We start from the raw sequence: 23,418 nt of genomic DNA, 5'->3' as shown, positions 1-23,418 counted from the left end.
TTTTTTTTTTTTTTTTTTGGTACTGGGGATCAAACTCAGGTCTTTGGGCTTGCAAGGCAGGCAATAGAACCACTGAGCTAAGTCCCCAGCCCTCTTTCTAAATTCTTCTGACAAGTTCTTTTGATCCCACTTTAACTACAAAATTATAGTTTTTCTTTTTAAATTCTTTCTGACAAGTTCTTTTGATGTCATTACTAATCTATGTCAAGTACAAAACAGGCAAGACTAAGCCAAATCCCCAAAGCTGCCAGATTTGGTCCCTAAAGACATAATGAGCCACTTTGCTTAGTAACCTAAGCAAAAAAAAAAAAGTATGGGTCATGTATTCCTGTGTAACAAATCACCCCAAACTGTAGCTTAAAACATTAACCATTTTCTATTTCAAATGATTCTGTGAGTTGGCTGGGTGCTCCTCTGCTGATTCTGCCTTGCTACATGTCCAAGAGGTCTAAGATAACCTCAGACACATGTCTGGTGGTTTTAATGATTATAATTTGGGGCATCTCCATGCACCTCTCATCTTCCAACACCTAAACTGGCTGCCTTACGTCAGTCTCAAGGCAGCATTCCCAGACAACAAAGGCAGACTCCACAGAGGTATAGTTCAGAAGTTGCACAAATACACTTCTATCACATTTTTTCATCAAAACAAAAGACAAGGACAACCCAGATTGAATAATAGGCTCCTTTTTGTGATAGGACAAATTGCAAAAGAGGATGCCTGTGACTTTTACCTGCAACAGTGCCAAAAGAGAAAAATAAAACAAAACAAAAAAAACACCCTGAACAAAGTATGTTGAAGTGAATACACTGATTGAAGACTAAAATATGACTTTGTTTCTCATTCAGGTGAGAATACCTATAGACTAAATATCTCCACTTCTAGTTACTACAATAAAATTATTGCACCACTACAATGTCACAAAGATAGAAACTTTAGGAAAACTAAAAATTATCTTAAAAAAGTATTTGCAAGAGCAAATAGGAGTACTAAATCTTATTTCTCTAGGAAACGTGACCTGACAAGTATGCTTTCCAAACCTCTGAGAGTTATGCCAACTTGATTCCTAGTCTCCTCACTTAATAATAAAATGGAAAACATCAGCCAAAGATTTTGTTACTTAAAAGGAAATCTTCCAATTAACTGTCTTAAATTACCATCATTTAGCCAACTTTACTAAAAAGAGTTTGCATTTCTGTTTCTACTTTGCATAACTGATAAAAATGACATTATTAATGTATGTGAATAGTGTAATACTTGGCTTACCTTTGCCTCTAAAAACATCATACATAGTTGCTACTATTATTTTATTCAAGGCTTCACCATTGAATCTATATTGTTCAGTGATAAACATTCTGTTTGGTATTTTCTTAATACATTTCATGGTTTAAAAAGTTGCCTGATTGACTTGCTTTTAAACTTTTCAATCTAAAGTGATCGTTTATGTATTCTATGGGATAAAACTTTGGAATATCCATTATCTATTTGTCTAAATGATGAAAACTAACCTATCACAATCACAATAGTCAGCTATTGTTGTGTAACAAACAAAAAATCAGTGGCAGTTAACAAAAGCACTTACTTTGCTCATGGGTTTATAAGGTGGTAAAAGCAGTTCTGCTTTTCTGTCTTGGCCTATGACACCTGATTGGCTCTGCTTTGTATGGTAAACTCAGAGATAGGTTTGAATAGCTGTGCTCAACATGTACAGATGACCCTGATCTACCATGGTCCAACTTAGGAGTTTTTAACTAGATGTGGGTGTGAAAGCAGTACACATTCAATAGAAATCTTATTTTGAATTTTGATCTTTTAAACATTCAGGATCCCAATATGTAGTGTGATACTTTCTTGACATTCTGGGCAGTAGCAGCATAGTATAGCACCCAGTCAGCCACTGAGCATGAGGTTAAATAACTAATACTTCCCGCAGTATTGTATACCCAAGCTGTGATGTTCAGTAGGTTAGATGCATTAAATGCATTTTCACTTAATGGTGTTTTCAATTTATACTAGGTTTATCTGGATGCGACCCCATTGTAAAATGAGAGGCATCTATATTTACTCTAAAGCCCAAACTAAAGGAGTAGCAATTACCCCCAAAAAATTTTTCATAATAATGGCACAGACACAGAAGAACAAGCAAAACTACAGTGTATTAAAGGCTAAGTTCAGAAGTGGCCCACTGTCACTTCCATTTAAGCCAATGGAAGCCATCTTCACCTTTAATCCACAAAAAATAGGTATAAATTAGGGGGGTATAAGACACTAAGCAAAATCTTTTCCATTTATTAGCAGAAGTTTTATAAAAGACATGCTGTGTAAGAAATCTGCAGTGTTTATCATCATTTCCTCTAAGCCAGGTATTCAAGCTTCATCCTGATTCTTACTGGTTATCAATTGTATTTAATATAAGTTTTGGATGATACAGGAACCTTTATAGGAATATGAAGACCAGAGAAACAGAGAGCCCTGTTCTTTTGTGTGTGTGTGTGTGTGTGTGTTGAGATTTGATTATGAATGTGCAGTTAGCAGAAGCATAATTTAGCAAAAAGAGGTGTGATCTAATGATAATAAGTGGGAGGAACTTAGCAAGCCTTGGTTCCATGTGTCTTCAGAGATAAGAATGATGTTCCTCCTGGGAAGCATCTGGGCACCTCTCACAAGAGGGTCTTAGGACCTATTAAAAGGAAGGTCAATTAGGTTTTATGGCCTCATTTAGGGGAGGGAGGGGAAGGCAAAGGTGAGGGTGACCTCCCTGCCTCTGCTGTCTTCTCAAATGCCAACATGCCGTATCCTGAACCATCGAAAGTTTTATCATATCTTTTTCATTTCAGTTAAACAACACCAGAAATAGCAAATTTATGGAAGTAGGCCTTATTGTAAAAATTGCAACATTTCCAGATTGACCTTTGTCTACTTAGACTTCTATGCTATACTCAACTCTAATTATTCTATAATTGCTATAATGCTGTACTGTAGTGTACTATTATTATATCAATATATACTGTTTGTAGTATTTCATACACACTTTCGCTCTCTCTCTCTCTGCCTCTCTCTCTCTGTCTGTCTCTCTCTCTCTCTCTCTCTCTCTCTCTCTCTCTCTCTCTCTCCACTCTAACCCTGCCCTGATGTAGCTTTAGGAGAGGGGGTCATGGATATGTACAGTGTTCCTTTCATGAGGTGGTACTTCTTTGTCCTGGTGGACAGTGGAATGCCTAAGTGTCTGACCTGTGACCATTTGTCCTTCTCGCAAGAAATGTGTTTACTGGCAGATGCCCTGTGGCTCTTGTTTGACCTGTGTCTATTTTGTTCCTACCTAGAGCACCACCACTCTCTCTGAGAGGCCTGTCCAGGAGGAGAGCTTCAGCTGAGATACAAATGCCAACTGAGATATTGGAGGTAGCACCACAAAAAACACATGAAATAAAGCAAGCAGTGCATTTCTTATGATCCTAGAGATAATTGGGCAGCATACTTCACAGAGCCAACAGGAAAGAGGCTACTGTTCAGGAAATTTATCATCAACCAGTGGGTGGTGAATGAAGAGGTGGAGGCAGAAGAGAGAGGGGACACAAACAAGAGACTTTAAGGGGAAATAAGTAGAGCCAGTCAATTACAAGACCCTAGGACAGCATCAAACAATTCCCAGAATTCCCAGGACCCCATATGTAGAACTTCTTGTGGGTTTCCAAGGGATTTAGACTGCATATAAGACACATGCCACAAGGAGCCTGCTGTCCTGATCCACTTCATGGTAGCCCTCTCTGTGTCTTCTAGGCCAGGGTGCACATTTATTTTTTCTCTTTGTCATCCTTTCCTCTTTTGTTTAGCCCAAGTTTGTTCTGCAGAGCCAGTTTCCCCTTTACCTCCTCACCCCTCGCTTTTCAAATTTGTTCGAAGCAAGAAGGACCTGGAACATGTTTAATTGATGAGCCATTTACCTGGTAACATTTGTACAGGACAAATGTCTGAAATCCACCACCTTGAAAAAATAGGAAAACATAGAGAACTAGAAACTATCAAGATTTACTTAAATCCTTATGCCTGGTATGAGAAAGACTAACTTGTATATGTTCAAAATGGTGCCAAGTCAACATAAAATTATAATAATTTCCTGTGTATAATCACACAGATATTTTATGTGCTGTCTTAATAATGAGTGACGCAGATAATTGAAGTCTGTGTTAAATTTAAGCTTCTTACAGGACATTGAATGACTGTATTCCATGTATTTAGGACATCTAATGATAATATCACTATTCTTTCATGAATGGAGTATCATTTGGTAAGACATAATGTGTAAATGCAGGATTTAAAAATATAAATAACAAGCAAATTATTTTTTTTAACATTGGAAATTGAACCCAGAGACTTTGCACTGAGCTACAGTCCTCAGCTTTTTGAGCTATGGTCTTGCTAAATTGCTCAGTTGTCCAGGCTGGGCTTGAATTTGCGATCCTCCTGCCTGTGTCTTCAAAAGTGTTGAATACTGGCATTACAGGTGAGTGCTACCACCTCCTGCTAAATTTAAAAACCTTAAGAGTATCTTTCTCTCTCCAGAAGATCTCTTTGGAGATATGTCAAGAGGCTTTTTCACATTAACAACTAAGATGATGGAAGAATAAACTCTGTTTTTACTGGTTCTAGTCAAACTTATTTAAATACGATGCCTTTTTCTTTTTGTGGATTGAACCCATAGTGTAGGGAATGTTAAACACACATTTTATCAATGAGCTATACCTACAGTGTCATGATAACTTCTGTACGTGTACAAATAGTGAGACTATAACAATAAGATGTAACTATAATAAATTTCAGTATAATGGCACCTTCTATATGTATACGTATAGTGGGAGTCCCAGCTTGAATTTAAAGTTTGACAGTTCCATTGATACTTCGCACTGTGGTGGTGAGGGTAGAATTTCAACTTGATTGACTTTGGGATTTATCCTGGGAGTTGGTAGAGCACAATTCTGGGTGGTCATAGAGTAGAAGCGCGGCCTAGGAAACTATTTCTGGTCTCTCACCCCTTCCTCGTTGACAGTGTTTCCAGACCACCATGAACTAAGCATCTTTGCTCTGACACATTCTTCTTCCATGATCTTCTTGTAGCCAGCCAACCATAAACTGAATCCCCTGAAACTAGCAGCCAAATTAAACCTCTCTTTCTTTAAATTGTAGATGTTGGGTATTGTGTCTCAGCCACAGGAAAGCTGAGTAATACACCCACTCTCTCCTGTGATTAAATTGTCAGGAGTCCTTGGGGAGCTTGGCTTGGAAAAAATACAGTCTTGCAAACATGCCCAGACATGTTAGAACAATATAACATTTCACTTTTTATAAGTCAGTGCAGTTCATGGTATGAGTTTTCTACCTAACGTAAGTATAAAAGAGAAAGGTTTTAGTTCTACTTTTTCCACTATGGCCTTTTTTTGCATGTTTATCTCTCTGTGTTGCCAAAAGATTAAAAATTCTTAAAGGCCCTATGGCAAAAAATTAGTCCCTAGTTGGCTGAGTTTCCTTAGTATTCTAGTTTAATTATTTAATCTTATATCCCATCCTTTTAATTCATTCAACCTGGTGCTTCCTTAGCCATCTAACAGCTGTGAAGTCCTTTAGAAGTAAGAGTTTCAAGGAGACAGACTAGAGGAAAGACATTACACACAGGATTTCCTGTTTATAGATTTGCAAAACGATTGGAGCTTGATTAAATGATTAATAGGAGAAAACAGAATATATATAAACAGTGAGCTCACTAAAATTTCCACACAAATGCATTCAATAACTTCTTCCAACATCTGACTTAGAGGAAAATATTCCAGTGTGTTCGCACACACTAATGACAAGGAGATGCAATTACTGGTGTCTGTTGGGGAAAAAGTAGCTGTATTAAAATGTTCACATCATTAAAAAAAGATTTCATCCAAGTGCATGGCCCTGGGTTCAAATCCCAGGACTGGAAAAAATTTTCAGCCAAATAATACTGGGATGGTGAATTTTTTCATTGACATCATTATGCTCTGTCAAATTTTCTAAAAACACTATTCAGTTTTTCTTTTTTTTGTAATTTCAGATTCTGTTCTGTTTTTCCACCATTTTTTGAAAATAAACATGCAAGAAAATCACCAGCAACAAACTATCGTCATTTTCCATCTGCTATCCTCAACTAGGTGCTAACTGCTCCCTTTTTCCACAGTATTTCTAGTGTATGGGGCCAGAAGAGTTCTCTGACTCTGAAGAGTAGTAACAATACTTGGAATTTTATTGCTTTTATCTTTTTGCTTTAAAGTGCAAACTAATCTTTTGTATCTCCCCTAAGAATTATGTGATAATTAATGCTCTGATTAAAACTAGTGTTCAGCTCATTATCAGGAAAAAAGAAAAGGGAAAAAATCTATATTTTCTCCCTCCCTCACTCCTACATCTTTAATAGTGTAAGAAGATCCTTAAAGCAATTAGGAAAGAAAAAGGAAAGTTTAAAAAAGGAAATAAAGTGGATGTTGTTCAAGCTCAGAAGATTTTTTAACTCTGATAAATTTGAAATATAAAGAGTTCAAGGGAATATGGAACTTAAGAGCAGATTTAAATGTTGGAAAACAAATGGCATTTCCATTATACTACTATTGGAGCACAAACCAATTTGAGTTCCTGCTTTTGGACTAAGTCAAAATCCTTCCATTTAAAGTCCCTTAGCCAACTTGGTCTCTTCCAGCTCAAGCTTTGTAGCATGTCTTTTCCCAAGACAACAAAACAAAGCAACAAATCAATATTTTACTGGATATGATATGTCCTACCTAAATTTTCCCTTTTGCCCAACTACAAAGATAAAGTTATTTCTTTTAGATTTTACGTCTGAAACCCTTTCTACTAAATAATATTATTATAAAAATAATAAAAGATTCTGTGTATGAAATTGCTTTTACATATACAAAGAATCATGCAAATGAAGGTCAAATATGATCATCAAAATCATTTTTGATGTATAGATTTCTTACTTGTCTTAATTTTTCTTTCTTATCCCATCATTTTCTTAATAATCAAAACTGCAATGACGGAATTATTATGTTATTCAGCTAACTTAAAATATGAAAAACATTTTTCGTTTTGTCTCTCGGTTAAACTAACAAAAATATCTTACACTGCAAACTTTTAGTCTAGTTAGGCTGATGTGTTTAAAATGAGCAGAATGTGCAATTTAAAGATTTCAGATGGGGATTTAGCTCAGTGGTTCTGCCGCCTGCCTTGCAAGCACAAAGTGCTGCGTTTGATCCCCAGCACCAAAAATAAATAAATAAATAATTTGCATTTTCTAAAAATTTTTCTCCTTATCCTTCAGTGATTATCCAGCCAAAACCACCATGAAAGTAAATTCCAGAAAATGGTATGCATTATTCATTCCTCAGAAATCCCATCCTATATTTCAAGGAATTCAACTTGTTACAATATTATCTGAGGGGAAAAAATCAGTGGACATGATAAATTATTTATTTTGTTACTGTTTATAAAAATCTTCTTGGGGAGACAAGGTGTATGCAAAAGAGGGTAAAGAGGGCCAGGGGTTTAGCTCAGTGGTTCCGCCTCCTGCCTTTCAAGCACAAGGTCCTGAGTTTGATCCCTGGTATAAATAAATAAATAAATATAAAGAAAATAAGAACACATTATCAGGTAGTAATCACAGATGCAGGGAGTATGGTTGGTGGCTGGTTTTTGTCTTGTGCCCTTCGGGCTTCTGAGAAGACACAGCAACAAGCACAGTTTATGTATTAAATATGCAAAAGGAAAGGCTGGAATCTGAAATGTAGTCTTCCAGTAATCTGCATGCTTGTGATTTTTTCCTGATTTATCCAAAAATATTTCATATCAGCCTGGAGATTTGTCTGCTGTATGCTTCAGCCATTGCATTACTATGATATCACAAGTTATTTTTTATTATTAGCTTAAGTAAAAATAAGAAAAAAAAAAGGAAAAAATCTGCTTGTCTTTAAATCATAATGAATTATAATAAAGATTTGGAGGTTAACTCTAGTTCATGTCATTAGAATGGGCAATCACAAGGAGCACTCAGTTAAGAGAATATTAAATAGACCAGAGATATATTCAGAAAACAAAACACAAAATAGTTGTATTTCACTGTTGGTTTTTGGTCTTCACTTGGTGCAATGAGCTTTTGCTTATCTGGTAGAGACTAGCATGAAAGAGCCAATGCAAATAAAAGAATGTTCTGCATTCTTCACAAAATTCTTTTCTCTAAAAGTCTATTTTTTCCCCTTAAGATTAATCATTTTGCTCCCTTCAAATTTAAAAAGTCATTAGGGTGAACTTATGAAATGTAATAAAAAAAAACTACTCCGTATACATATATATGTAAATATATTATGGTAAAAGACACATAGCCATGAATCCTCCTCAAAATATTACCCCTTGCTTGGAACACACAACTCAGCATTCTTACCACTTTCTGAGCAGTTCTGGAAGTCCTCTTTTAAGTCTTTAGTTGCATTGTTATGGATGCCTCAATGTCCTATACTTGATCTTAGCCAGAAGGCTGAGAAGTGATTGCCTCAATGTCCTGAACCAATTTAAAACCTTTACCTTTTATATAGTATATTGACACTGGAGAAGAGCTACAAGTCACGGGTGTCAGACCCAACGAATAAGGAGGACACACCAGAGTGTTTTTGTGAGTCTACCTTTCTGTTGGATACCGCCCAGCAACAGTGTTTGTTTTTTTATGACATCTCATAAAGACACATGGATACTGTATGATTTATAGTACATGCATACTATATAATTTGATGGACAAGTTTTTTTAGTAACCCATGACCAGCTGTTTAATATTTTTTGTTAGATAGTTTATCCTCTTGAAAAAATCATTCGAAATATTTAAGTAAAATGGAAAAACACAAACTATCACTATATTTTAAAGAGATTTTATTTTTGTGGGCCATTATTTTCCAGAGTACCAATTCTTTCTCACCCCTTTACAATTTTAATTTGAAGGATCAGTTTATCATGAAATATACTACAAAAGAGAAATAGAAAGTCTTTTTTTAAAGATACAGTATATGTAATACAAAATCCTTGTGTTCCTATTCAACATTTGCAGTACTGTTGAGTATGCATTCAGGTAAGCAATTAGGAAATACTTGATTAGGAATATTTCATTGATTTTTTTACTAAAAGCACAATTTGCCTCGCTTATACTTCTAGTATTAAGAACCATATAGGAAATAAGCCAAGAAAGTAAATGTAATATGAGCTAAAGTAAAAACAAAAGTTTTAAATCAATTTTGTCATAGTGACCAAATAAAGGCAATTCAAGGCTAAATTAGCATCTCTGGACAGATGGCATCTCAAATTAATTTGTGGTGTGGAAGTTAATTCTGTTTTTTAAATATATATGAAATGTGTGAGTGTGAACAAATCTCTTCTTTTTCTACACACACACACACACACAAACACACACACATACTGCAAACACACTCAGTTTCTTTGAGCCCATTCTACTGGAGGATGTTATTTCTGGATTCAGTTATCTTCAACAAATATTTTGAATGGCCTCCCTGAGTAGCTAGTTACAGGAGGTAGGGGATATTAAGTTAATTAAGACACTGGTTCTTCAGGAATTTAGTCTAGTAGAAGAAATAAATGGTGTGTAGAAATAATTGTAGCAGGATGTAGAGTAAAAGGAAGACCATAAATGAGGCATTTGATGATACAGTTCAAGAATTGTTATTTTGGATTCAGGAAACTAAAAAAGTCTCATATAAAAAGTATCATTTCACATGGACTTGCACAATGAAATTTTGATCAAAATGCTAGAAAAACTAGTGCACTTATATACTTAAAGAATGGAAAATGACATTGAAGAGCCACAAGTAGAGGAATTAGGAGCAAGTGTTTTCTAACCGCAGTGGTAAAAGTGACAAGTAAGTGGCAGGGCAGGGAGGATGGGGAGAAGGCTGAGAAGTGGAACCTGCAACCCACAGTAGAAAATTATCCTTTGTTCAGAAAGCAGTGAACATCTCTTGGAGGTTCTGCAGGAATATAGGACGTGCTCACACAGCAGTTCAGCAAAGCTGTTTGAACTGAGATGATAGGTTAGACTGTAGCTGCAGAAACTGAGTAGCGGATATATGCACTGCCCACAAAAATAGCTCAGGCAGTGGACATGGAAAAGAGGATACAGGGTCAGAAATACTTCAGAAGCAGAATCTTTAGGACTTGGTCAAAAGCGTAACTTGGTGACAAAAAAACAAGAAAGAAAGTTGCAGATTTAGGCAAGTCTTTGACAAGGACCAGTAGTGGAAGAATAGGAAAAATAGGGTGGAAGATGATGTTTTACATTGTGGGAGTCCCAGGCTGCTTTGGCCGAGAGAGAGAGAGAGAGAGAGAGAGAGAGAGAGAGAGAGAGAGAGAGATATCCCACTGAGAGCTTGGGGAAGACTTGTAAGCACCTCACCCATCTGGAACCTGATCGTTTACAACCTCGCCTATGGAGAATGCAGCCAAGGACCAAGACACAAAATTGGCCCTTATGGCCAAGATAAATGCCATTATACATATTGAATACCCATCACAGGTATTGAGGTCCTCTAAGTCTAAAATGGAGAAATGTTTCTCCTTGGGCTCTTGACTCACAGGACGATCCCTCCAAGCCAACATATACAGGTGTTAAACAGTGAAATGTTGATTTAAATAGCTAAGAACACAAATTCATAGGATATTAACAGACTGTATTAGACTCCAGAATTCAGAACCAAGGAGAGACAGAGAGGGGTGGGGTGGAAAGAGCAGACAGGATGGAGAAAGAGAATAAGAAATTGGGAGGGGTGATTTTATGAATCTGGCAAATCTTATAATGTGCAAGCCTTTCTTTGACCAGAGTCTATTAGGTCAGGGATAGGATAGGGAAAAGGAGATAAAACTGACACTATCCACACAAAGTATATTCTCTCTGTCTTGAAACTTAATTCTTGCTCTAATCCTGGTTTTGTTTTTATGTATTTTGGGTTTTTTTTTTTTTTTTGTACTGGGGATCGAACTCGGGTCCTTGAGTTTACAAGGCAGGTAGCGGAACCACTGAGTTAAATCCCCAGCTTGTTTGTTTGTTTTTGTCAGTAACCAAAGCCTTGTGCATGCTAGGCAAGCACTCTACCATTGGGCTACATCCCCAGCCCTATAATCCTGTCCTTTTATACTAGATGTTCAATCAGCATTCTAGAATTTAACACTCACCACATATGCCATTCTGTTTAGGGAAAGCTTAGCCATGCCAGGCTTTCTTGGTTCTTGAACATCAGTACATTAAGTGCCCACTTATCCCAATCACACTTTTGTCTCCTGTTCTCTACCATTGTCTAAAGCCCATCTCTCCTCTGTGCTGATGACCTTGGGGTCTCCAATGTCTTCTTTCCACCTTTTTCTCCTGTTCTTTACCCCAGGGGATGGACTGTGCTGAAAGGATATATCTTGTTTTCTGGATTCCAATTGGGTTTAGCCTGCAAGAATCCCTTGAAGGGCACCAGAGTGTATGAGTAAGAGGTCAGGGGATTATCTCCTATCATTCTCCCTGCAGGGTCTTAGTAAATTAGCTGCAACTTCCTACCCAGACCGCAGCTCCTATCAGCAGTAAGATCCAGATTCTGGCAACTGTTGTTCCTTTAGACTGCTTGCTCCTTTAGGTCATGAGGTCGTAAAGACTCCCACTGTTACTAAGTCCAGGATATGTGTCATGGCTTAGATCTTAAATGTATCCCAGGGGCCATGTGCTAAAGGCTTGCTTGCCAGCTAGTGTCATTGTTGGCAGTGACAGAATCTTTGGGAGATGAGGCCTAGTAGAAAGATGTTTGCTGTTGGTGAGCCTTTGAAAGTGTTATTGGGGGCCTTGGCCCCTCTGTCTCTCTAGCTTCACTTCTTGGCTGTGGTGAAGTAGCTTTGCTCTACCACACACTCAACCACAGACACAGAGCAATATAGCCAAATGACCTTGGTGAAGGAAAAGATTTTTATGAACAAAGCCTTAGTTGCCTGTGAACTAGCAAAAATAGTCACCAAGTGGGATGTCTTACTAAAAAGCTTCTGCACAGCAAGAGAAACAACCAACAGTGTGAAGAGACAACCCACAATATGGAAAAAATATTCACCAGCCATTTCTCAGACAAAGGTCTACTATCTAGAGTATATAAAGAACTTAAAAAAATCAGACTGCCCAAATGAAAAGACCCAGTACAAAAATGGGAATCTGAAATGAACAGACATTTCTCAGACAAAGAAGTAAAAGCAGCAAAGTAAATATATGAAAAAATGTTCCACATCACTGGTCTTTCAAGAGACGCAAATGAAACAACACTGGGATTCCTCCTCACCCCAGAAAGAAAGGCTGCTATCAAGAAATCATCCAATAACAAATGCTGGTGGGTTGTGGGGAAAGAGGAGCACTGCTCCACTGCTGGTGGGAGTGTAGACTGGTGCAACCACTGTAGAAACCGGTATGGAGATACCTCAGAGCACTAGGTTTGGAAGTCCCATTTGGACCAGCTATTCCCTTGCTGCGTTTCTTCCCCAAAGAATTAGAAGAATCATACCACAGTGATATATGCGCACCCACGTTCATAGCAGCACAATTTGTAGTAGCTAAAACTTGGAAGCAGCCCAATTGCCCAACAACAGGAGACTGGATAAGGAAAATATGTTTTTTAAAAAATAAAATGAGTACTAAGCCATAAAAAATAAGACATTAGAGACATTTATAGCAAAATGGATGCACATTGAAGCTATACTCTTAATTGAAATAAATAGGATACATATATGCAAATACTGAATAGTTTCTCTAGTATGAGAAACTGAAAGTATAAAGAAGGACTAAAAGGTATAATAGATAATGTGAAATAGGAAGAAAAGGGACAAGGGAAAGGGAAATGGGAGAGGTAGCGGAAAGGAAAGAAGAGAATGGCATTCATATGAGAAAATGAAAAAAATGGAGACAAAGTCTTTGTAGATATGGAGGGAGGGAGGGGTTGAAGAGAGGGCAGGGGAATAGGCAAAAAATAAGAAACAAGTGATTGGTGCAAATTTACACCAATGAATGGCATTATGTTGTATACCTTAAATGTACCAATAAAGTTAATTTTTAGGGAAGGTGGGATGGGTAGGGGAAGGGTAATAAGGGAAAAGAAAAAAAATGTGAGATAATGAAAAGATGGAAATAAAGTGTTTGTAGATGGGGAGGGGAGGAGGGGGTGAAGGGAGGGCAGGGGTAAGGGGAAAAAATGAGAATCAAGACCTGTCATGTAGAGGTACAAGATCCCAACAATGAATGTAACTGTACTGTATCCCTAAAATGTACCAATAAACTCAATTAAAGCTGGAAAAAAAAACTGCACATGCAAATTCAAATAATAGAGTGCAGGCCAATCTAGAGTAGGGTAAATAATTCAGTCTGCTCAAATAATGGTGGTATTGCACAATCACAGGAAAGTTTAGATAAGTTAGGCCTGCATTCTTTGAAAACTAAGAAAGTATAATATACATTTAGATTTCTGGAAAAACTGCCCATCTCAAAGGGCTAAAATGTTTATCATGACCTTTAGCTTGCTAACCAGTTTTTACTCTGTACTAGTCAGTCCTTCAAAATCTAGAGAGATTTTGTGAAAAGTCAATTACAAATTCCCCCATATTCCTAAAATTCCTTTCCATAGTAATAGTCCATGACAGCTGGTGTTTATAGAATCACTGGAGATCAAGAGCCAAGGATGCCAAACTGGTGATAGACAGGCAGCTAGTGTAGGACCCTCTCTAGCTCCCTGCCTGCCAGATCTTATTGCCACAGTCCTTTATTTCATGCCATAGAAACTCATTCCTCAGATTACACTGTGCTTTTAAGCAGTGTAGTGCTTTTCTTTGGGGTTATTGGGAAAAGTCAAATAAGCCTTCCTTGAACCCAAGAGAACAGAGGTCCAATTTCACAGCACCCTTCTAGAGTTGTGTTTCACCCTTTATCCATTGAGTCTGTCTCAAGCAAGAAACAGCTGCTAGGCAGCTTAGTATGAATAGACTATTGTGATAATCTTTGTATGGGCAAGCTGATATTGCACAATCTTTAGTCTGAAGAAGATAAGCATGAGCACTCTTAACTGCATGCAGTTAAAACATTTCACCAATCTGCTTTGGCCACTATGCAGTCCTGAAGGCAATAAAAAAACCTATGCATCCTGACATCCTCTGAGAACTGGGAAAGCCACAGAACTTGGGAAATGGACCTCCCTTCTATGACTAAAGCTAGTGTAGTGACCAGCTGAAGAGAAGAGTTTACAAGCAGAGCTATGATCTCAAAATTCTGTCTTCCTTTGGTGAATTTCTTCCTTCATTCTCAATATACAGCCCTTTAAATTCTTGCTTATAGTGTGACTGCTATGGTATCTTCAGTGACATGGTTCTTCCTGTCATGAAAAGGAATATGCTCAGGTTGGATCTGTATTGTTTTTATTTTCAGCCAACTCTCTTGATCCTTTTGATTTGACACTAGAGACATTACCAATTAAGTGGATCCTGGGAAGAATTAATAGCTGAATTGGTCTTTGAAGAATGAAAAGAGTTTTGATGGATGAAGTTCAGGAGAAAGGACCACAAGAATAGAAGGTATAAGAGTCAAAGGCCACAACAGTAGGGGAAAGTGTAACATTTAAAATCTTTCCATAGTTTAGTCTTTGTCTTTCACTTATGTCTCAAAACCTGATCAAGTTGGCTCCAAATAAATTCAAGTATTTCAGTGTATTTTTAAAAGCTTATTTCAGATTTAAACTTCACCATCATTCAAAAATTTTCCCTTCTCCCTCAGTCTTCAAAAGTAGTCTCCAGTGTTTGAGGATGTATCTTACCTAGGTCAGATTCTGTGGAAGCAGAGCCTGAGGTAGGGTTCTGGAGCACATGGTTGTTAGAGGAAGAGTTAGAGGAAAGTGGTAAAGAAATGAAGGAAGTTAAATCCAATGAGATTTCAGTAGAAATCAGATTCCTGAGGAGCCCTAGAGTGTGACTGGCTCCACAGAGTTGACCCTCACCCCAACCCTAGCAGGGAGCTAGGTTTCTGTGCTCTGGATTGGTGAGTTGGTGGTTCTCATGAAGATATGGAGTGAGGGTGAGGTGACTTCCCAGGTTGTTTGGTCAACTTCTGAACTGGATTGCCTTCCAATGGAGGGCAATTCTATGGAGAAAGGTGGCCCTGTGAGCTATTATCAGCCAATATTCACAACAGTTCAGGATGATTGTGTCATAGAAGGGGGACAAGGTAGGGCCAGCAGTGCTACTAAAAGAAGCTTCCAGGGGTCCAGGCATTGGGCCAGTATCCATAGTGCTTGGTCTTCTATTGCTCTGCCATCCAGTGGTCTCCATTTATCAACAGTTACCAACATTGGTGTTGCATACATGTTCTACTTTATTTGGTTCTCAGGGGGCCAGCGTGAACTGAAGGCTGAGAACTCACTGGCCCAGTGCTGTCATATTTCTTCCTCCTAGTGTCGATCTCTCATGGCCTCCATCCCCACCTTCAGGTACTCTCTAAAAATCTTTCTATTCCTTTCAGAGCCTAGGAAGCACAATCTACTCTCTTGTACCTTTCTGGGCAAATTAATAGGTGAAGCTGTGCCATGTTCCATGTGGATCTTCTGAGCCAACAGCCATCCCTGAACTGCACCTTGGGGCACTAGGCTCCCTCTATCTCAAAATTCTGACACTTTTCAAGAAATTTCCATCAGGCACCCTCCAGGGTATCAATTCCGTAGGGAATCAGGATGTGTACCTTCTCAGACACCCATGTTGGCCACTTCCCTTGATTCACCTTCCTGGCTGTGCTTGGGCAAAGCTTCTCCATTCTCTAGATCTTTCATGTGTTTTCTTCACAGTTGTCATGAGCAAGCTATGCCATTAACATAGACCAGGTAAGTTTGTGTCACAAGGTAAATCAATTTTTAACTTGTTGAGCACTCCAATTTTATTGCTAGCCACGGGCAGGGTAATCATAAGCTCTTTTATTCCAATCTTTTTTTTTTTTTTTTGAGACAGGGTCTCACTATGTAGTTGAGACTGACCTGGAACTCACTATGTAGCCCAGGCTGGTCTCGAACTTGCAGTGATCCTCCTGCCTCAGCCTCCCAGAATGCTGGGATTACAGAAGTGTGCACCACCATGCCTGGCTATTCCAATCTTAATAACTAATATCTATAACACTCAAGTCACACATCACACTTTACATAGACTAAGAAGGGGTGAAGAGTGCCTGCAGAATTCAAAGAGGCAGGACTGAAAGCAGAGGTAGAAAGTCAAAAGAGATGTGAAGATGGTTCAAAGTTCAAGTGTGGGTGATAGGCAATCTGAGTGGATCTTGTCAAGCAGGGAAACGAGCTGAGCTGAAGCTGGGGACACAGAGCCATGTGCTTGCAACCTGTTGATCTTGAGATGTGTTCCCTGTGTGATCTGATGAGATGAAGATCATGGTGTGTATGCCACCATACCCCAGTGTCAGGGATCCCTCCTTTATGTGGTCCAGGGAAGGGGGTTGTATCATTCATTGGTCAGTTGTGTCTGATGGAGGCCTGGTTTGCTCTGATATGGCTGTGATCCATGTGACCCTGATTTAATTTGATAAGTTAATGGGTATAATTTTTTAGTAGCACAATTAATTTATTTATCAGTTTGTACCTATCACTTTGTGCCATGCAACAAGATGTTGTTCTTTTAAGTTTGGTGTGTCCAGCATCTGGTGATTATCTCTTCACACAGACAAGTTACCAAGTCATTTTACCTGATTGTTTGCATTAAAAATGGTGCAAGCAGGTACAGGGATTTAGCTCAGTGGTGCCACCACCTGCCTCACAAGCTCAAGGTCCCCAATTTGATCCCTGGTACTAAAAAAAAAAAAAAAAGTGCAAACTGCTGCTTTATAAAATGGAGTCACTCAGGGTAAGTCAAAACCTGAAAACCACTCACCTCCATAACACAGAGCAACAGTGCTTGCTACGGTGCCATGTTGCTGGAGTAATACTGCAGGCTCCTGTGTACAATGAGGAAAGAATTGCCAAGTGTATACCCAGTAGTAAGTAGTAAGCTATATTTATTGAAGATCATAAGAAGTCATACTCAGGGAAAATCTATCAACAAAAGGTAAGGCACAGACAAAAAAAGGTAATGGAGTAACAGAGAAGCACTACACACAGGTAAAGGACACAAAAGTAGCTACAGCAGCAGAGCAACAAAAACCACAGATAAATTAGGGTTGCAGAATTTAAAGGCCAAGCACCTCCACTTAGGTGCCTTCCCCTGAATCTCCGGGTGTGATTGGCATGAATGATTGACAGGGTGCTTAGTCATCTTAGGGGCACTCAACATGCATGCTTGTCCCAGAATTCACTCTGATCGTAATTATATTTATGACGTAAAGTACATATTTATGAACCTGTAATGAAGTGAGATGGGTTAAAAGTGACTGGAAGATCAGGATAGAAGTTCCAACACACATGTGCTGTCACTTAGAGCAAGCATCTGAGACCTCCTAGGTTTTTGTTATTTTATTTCCTATCTCTCGGGATAATGGAAGCAGGAATATAAGGGGGTACTGTTTAGAATTAAATGGAGGTACAAGACTGACTTCCCCAGCTCCATTGTTTCTAACTATACTACTTAGATTTTGAAAACTAAAAAAAAACCCAAAAACCTTTTCTCAGCCATCCTGATATTTTTCTTTTATTATTGTCTTCACAGTGAGTTTCAAAACTGTTCTTGAAACACAAAAGCTGAACAATAAATGTTTCTTTTTGCATTTTTGCTTCAGTAACTCTTGATTCTCCCTGGGGCAACAGAAGCCTGACCAGAGCCTGTGAAACACGAAGGTCTTCAGGAGAGAACTCATACTCCAGCCCTGGACAGGAGGAAGAGAGGGCAGGCCATGAAAATGTGTAGTCCCTCATTTGTGAACACTCGAAGGATGGAGTTCAGTGAAGAGGAGGAAATGCATTAGAGAGGCAAATGGAAAATGATGTGGAAAGAAATGGAAATGGGTTTCTAGAGGTTTCAGTTTCATGCTAGTTAGGAAAATCCCTAGATCACTTACAGAGGGCATGTCAGGACTTGTAGAATCTTCCTGAGAAGAGGACCGGATAGAGAGAAACCACTTAAAACTTATTCAAGATACTCAAAATATGCAGCAGTGGAAATGTTGACTTAGTTCCAGATACATCAATAAACATTCCAAATGACTACTACTAGAAAAGAATCCCAAAGCCCCATGAATTTAGTTGAAAATGTCTCTGATAACTAAATAAAAAAGGAAGAAGGAACTGGTAAAAGGAAAATATTTTTCTTCATTCTAGGGAACAATGATGAAAACATGGTTTAAAGATGAAGATTATGGTTTAATAATATAAGTAATGGCATGATTAAAAACAGGCTTGGTAATTTAAATAAGGAGCACAACTATCCAGGGTGTTCCATAAACTAACCACAGTAAACTGGGACCACATAATCCCTCTTAGGTCCAGATATTTGGGTCAAAGAAACTTTTGCAAACTTTTACTTTTAGATAAAACTTTTTGTCTATTTATAAATACATGTTGAGTTTGTTTTTATCTTTTTGGCCTTTTAACTGATAATCATTATCAATCAATCAGCTCTGAATTGGTTTATGGTTGGTAATCATTAAAATTTATTTAGTGCTTATTATATGGACTTTATGATACATATAATAACTCATTTAATTCTCACAAAAAATCTGTGATGTGAATATTATGAGTATTTCCATTTTACAATTTAGGAAACTAAAGAAAATGTAGTTAAACACCATTACCAAGTACTAAATAGATGCTTTATATGTAGTATCTTGTTTAATCCTTTAAAAATACTGATGTAGATCTATCATTTTCCTATCTTATAGATGAGGAAATTGACTGAGAGAGGCAATTTTTTTTCAAGCAGTATAACCAGTATATAATGGAGAAAGAATTTTAAAGCAAACTTACTTATTACCCAAATGATAGAAATTATATAGCCAACAAGAAGTAACTAGGTAAAGAAATTAATCATACATCTCTATAATGGAGTACATGCATTCACTAAAAACAATGCTGAAGATATATTGATATGTAAAAATTTTAAGCTAAATGCAGATAAAAATGTATATGATATAATTTTATGTAAAATATATAAAATTTAAAAATATATATAATTGTGTTTAGTTTCCTAGAAAGGAATATAGAAGTCCATTGAAAGTGTAGTAGCTCTTATTCAAAAATTAAGAATTTCAAGATGGCAACAGGAAAGGATTAAACCTTTTTTTTTTTTTTGGTACCAGGGATTGAACTGGGGTCCTTGCACTTGCAAGGCAGGCCACCGAACCGCTGAGCTAAATCCCTGGTTTAAACCTTCTGAACACTAAAGCCTGTGCAAGCCATACAAGTCATGCTCTCATGACCTGGCTTTGAATAAAGTACTCTTTACATTCTTCCTTTTGGTTGTCAATATTATATTGCTTGTGTGTCTTGCTTTAATGACAATAAACAACAATAGAGCATCACATAGGGTAAGAGTTTGGAATTAAATACATAAAATTATTGATATGCATATATATACAGATAAATTACTTTTTCTTATTGTCAAACTTCTTCTATTTTTTCTTGTCTCCTACAGTTTGGATGTGGTTTGCCCCAAGTTCATGTGCTCGAGGTTTGGTCACCAATGTGATGATATTGAGAAGTGCTGGAACCTTTAAAGGACGGGACCTACTGGGACGATATTAGGTGGTTAGGGTTACCAATCTTGAAAGGGATTAATATTCATTTCAAAGGACTAGGTAGGCTCTTATGGGACTGGATAAGTTACTGTGAAGGAAAGTTATTATAAAGTGAATTTTACTTTCTCTTTTCTTTTCTTGCCAGGTGACCTCTGTGTCTCTCATAATTGATCCTGTCACGTGATGCCACCTGCCATAAGACCCTCACGAGAAGCCAATGTCAGCATCCTGCTCCCAGACCTCCCTCCAAACTGTGAGCTAAATAAAGATCTTTTTGAAATGCTCAGACTGGGGTATTTTTAATACTGATATAAAATGGGATAAGATATGTCCTGAACAATTTGGTCCTAGAATCACAAGAATAAGCATTCCCATGGGGAATAGGGTAAATCATCCAGCACAGGGAGTCAAAGCTGAACAGGATTGAGAAGGGGATCTCATGGAGTGATCATGGTGACCTGGTATATGGAGTCAAGCAAGATAAAGAAAGCATCTACTATCACCCATCAAGGGATCTTGGAGGCAGAAGGAGGTGAGGAAGATGCCCAGTCAGTGAACAGTGGTGACAAAAGGAGATTGACTACACTAGAAGTAGGTCCAGTGCACAAATACATTGAGGTGATGAGACTCAGGTTCATCACTGTTTGGAAAAAGAGTTACAAATGTGGAAAGGGAGCAAACTAGAATAAAGCCTGTGGTGTATAAGATAAGTGTCTTAGTTACATTGCTTATTGCTGAAACAAAACACCTGACATACAAAGTTACAGGAAGAAGGGTTTCTTTAGTTCACAGTTTGTAGAGCTTTTAATCCATAAAAGCTGGCTCCATGGAAAGTTGGCATGGCAGAGGGGCATCTCGGAGAAGAAATAGTCCATGGCAAAGCAGGCAGGAAACAGTGAAGCAGTAAGCAGCAGCCAGCCTGACTTTCCGTTTTATCCCATACAAGCTACTAGCCTTTTGGGTGGTGACATCCAGTACTATGCTAATTCTAGTCAATGAACTAATTTAGTAGCACACCCACTTAACCCCAGTATCACATGCTATAGATCCAGCCAGCTCTGAAAAGCCACACCTATGAGTACTTGAGTTTTGGGGGGGATATCTAGATACAAGATATAGCTATTAGAATCAGATATACCACCTATTTTGTGTTTTCTGTAATATATGTGTATATGAGTATGTGAGTACATATACATACAGGTGGATACATATATTCTTTTTATGGTTTATATCTAAATATCCTCCAAGAGCCTCATGTGCTCATAGGCAGGACTTCTGGAGGGTGACTGGATTATATAGGCTTATAGATGACTTACTGTGAGGCGGTAATATTTGGTCAAAAGGTCACTGAATGAGTGTCCTGGAAGCATTTATCTCCCTCTCCAGATCCTCCCTTCACTCTCTCTGCTTCCTGTCTACCAGGCTGTGAGTAGCTCTCCTCTCCTCTGCCATGGCCCTCTTTGTAGGCAGCTGACTACAGACTAAAATGTGAGCCAAAGTAAATCTCTCCTTCTTTAAACTGTGGCCTTTGGATATTTTGTACCAGCAATGAACAAAGTAAGAGATGGATTTTAATACCTGAAAAGTAGTGTTGTTGTTGTGACACTTCTTGACCAAGTGGTTCAGAAGCCTTTGGAGCTGGCTTATAGGAGGTGTTTGGAAAGGTTTGAAGATGTCACCTGAAGATGCAGCCCTAGAATACTAGAAGAGTCGGATGGAGACTAGGTGGAGTTTAAAAGACCAGAATACTGACAGGAATGCAGATGGTAAAGATCAGGCCCAGGAGGTTTTAGTTGGGAGTAAGGATTCCATTGATAGTTGGACTTGAGACTGTGTATGTTATGCTGTGGAAAAAAAAAGTCTACATCTTTCTTACGTCCTGAGACTTTTTGGGAGACTGAGATTAAGAGCAGTGGACTAATTAATCTGGTGGAGAAATTTTCAAAGCAGTCCAACATTCAGGCTATGATGTGGGCAGTTTTGGAGTCTTTTAGCCAGCTCTACATTGAGAATCAAGACCAAATGACACAGGTGGATAATTTTTAAAGTTTTGAGTTTCACTAGGAAGGAAACTCCTGTAATGTTGGGGCCTCTAAACTTGGAGCAGAGAAGAACTTGGTTGCTGAAAAGATTAACATTAAAAAGAAAACAAGTACAGGAAAATAGGAAAAATGACTTGAGGGTAAATCAGGAGTCAGCAAGATCCTGCCCTTCACAGACTCAAAGTTGCAAAAGTGAAAGACTTTGCTTTGAAAAAAAGATCCCTGAGAGTCCCCAGCTCTAGGACAGCCTAGAAAACAGCTTCCTAGGACATTGGTTTGCCAGAATTTGATTCACAGTGCCAGTCATCCAGGAACTCGGAAGCATCTGAAGCCATGATGCAAAAGGGCCTGGCTGCTGCTTGAGCTTGCAGCAGACTTTAGAATCATCCACATAGTCTTGGTTTTATGAGCAACCAGAATGCAGAATGTCGAATCATGGAGGCTTCCCCCCAAATTTCGGAAAGACGTGAGGACAGGCAGTATACTCCTACTCGGGCAGTGAGTGAAGCTGTGAAAGTACAGTGGAGACTCCAAGAAGTTGAAGAATCCAGGAATGTGGAACATCTGAGGAAAGCCTCAGTGGGCAAAACCAGCCCAAGAGAGAAGCCATGAGGACTACAAACACTGGCAATGTTGTAGAAGCAAGGCTGCTTGAATTCTTTAGAGTTCCTAGCTCAGCACGACTTGCCCCAGGTGTTAGACTATAAACTATAAGATTTAATGTTTTCCCTGCTGTTTCAGTTGCTTTGGTCAAACTGGCTTTAGTCCCCCTAGCCTTCCTTTTGAAGTCAGAGTGTTTACCTTGTGCGATTGTATGTTGGCAGTGTTTAAATTTCTTTTTCATTTTTACAGGCACTCACCACTAAGAGTTTGCCTGAGGTCTCAGGGGAGACTTTGGCCTTGGATATTTCAGCAATGTTGTAACCATTAGGACTTTAGTAATTTTTAGAGATGGACTAAATGTATTTTACATAATGAGATGGACATGAATCTTTTGGAGATCAGGGACAGAATGCTATGGTTTAGATCTAAAATGGCCCCAAAGCCTCATGTATTTGGAGATTGGAAGAAGAATTAATTATGGGATGGTATAGTTGACTTGCTATTAAGAGAGGTCTGATGGAAGAGGTGGATCATTGGGGTATGGTCTAGAAGGATATATCTCCTTCTCCAGCTTCTCCATTCATTCTCTACTTCTTTGCTGTTTTCCTCCACCAGATCTTCCATGAAAAGCCAACCTGGAGGGTCAGCCAAATCTGGATAAGTTGGACACCAATAAAGGATAATAGAAACAGATATTTCCAAACTGAGCAAAACACTATGAGTCCATAGTAATATATGTAAATAAATGAATAAATGAATAAGAAAAGAGAAAATTTTTCCTTATACTAAAATGCTAATTAAATGGAAGGACTGATGGAATTACAAAATACCATTTGGCATCATAGTAGAAAAATCTCATTATGTTTCTAGACACATAAACTAACAAGGTAAATAAACATTCACGTATTTTTTAATCTTTATTGTTTATTGGTACATTTTAGGTATACAGTACAGTTACATTCATCATTGGGACCTTGTGCCTTTACATGACA

At 38.2% G+C, this 23,418-nt stretch overlaps 1 protein-coding gene across 3 annotated transcripts in view; it reads left to right on the top strand.

The window, feature by feature from the left end:
• Bbs12 (Bardet-Biedl syndrome 12) overlaps window positions 1-23,059 on the top strand; it is a 57,624-nt gene extending 34,565 nt beyond the window's left edge. For all 3 annotated transcript variants that reach the window (XM_033759964.1, XM_033759963.1, XM_033759962.1), the window contains 4 exons: window positions 3,325-3,403; window positions 19,679-19,841; window positions 19,927-20,034; window positions 23,042-23,059. The gene's annotated coding sequence lies outside the window, so the exon portion shown is untranslated. The remainder of the gene's footprint in view (window positions 1-3,324; window positions 3,404-19,678; window positions 19,842-19,926; window positions 20,035-23,041) is intronic.
• The last annotated feature ends 359 nt before the right edge of the window (window positions 23,060-23,418 follow it).

This window comes from Fukomys damarensis, unplaced genomic scaffold (genome assembly GCF_012274545.1).
Source record: "Fukomys damarensis isolate Sample0158 unplaced genomic scaffold, DMR_v1.0_HiC HiC_scaffold_38, whole genome shotgun sequence".
NCBI classification, from domain to species: Eukaryota; Metazoa; Chordata; class Mammalia; order Rodentia; family Bathyergidae; genus Fukomys; species Fukomys damarensis.
This window is presented reverse-complemented; position numbering and strand designations above follow the sequence as displayed.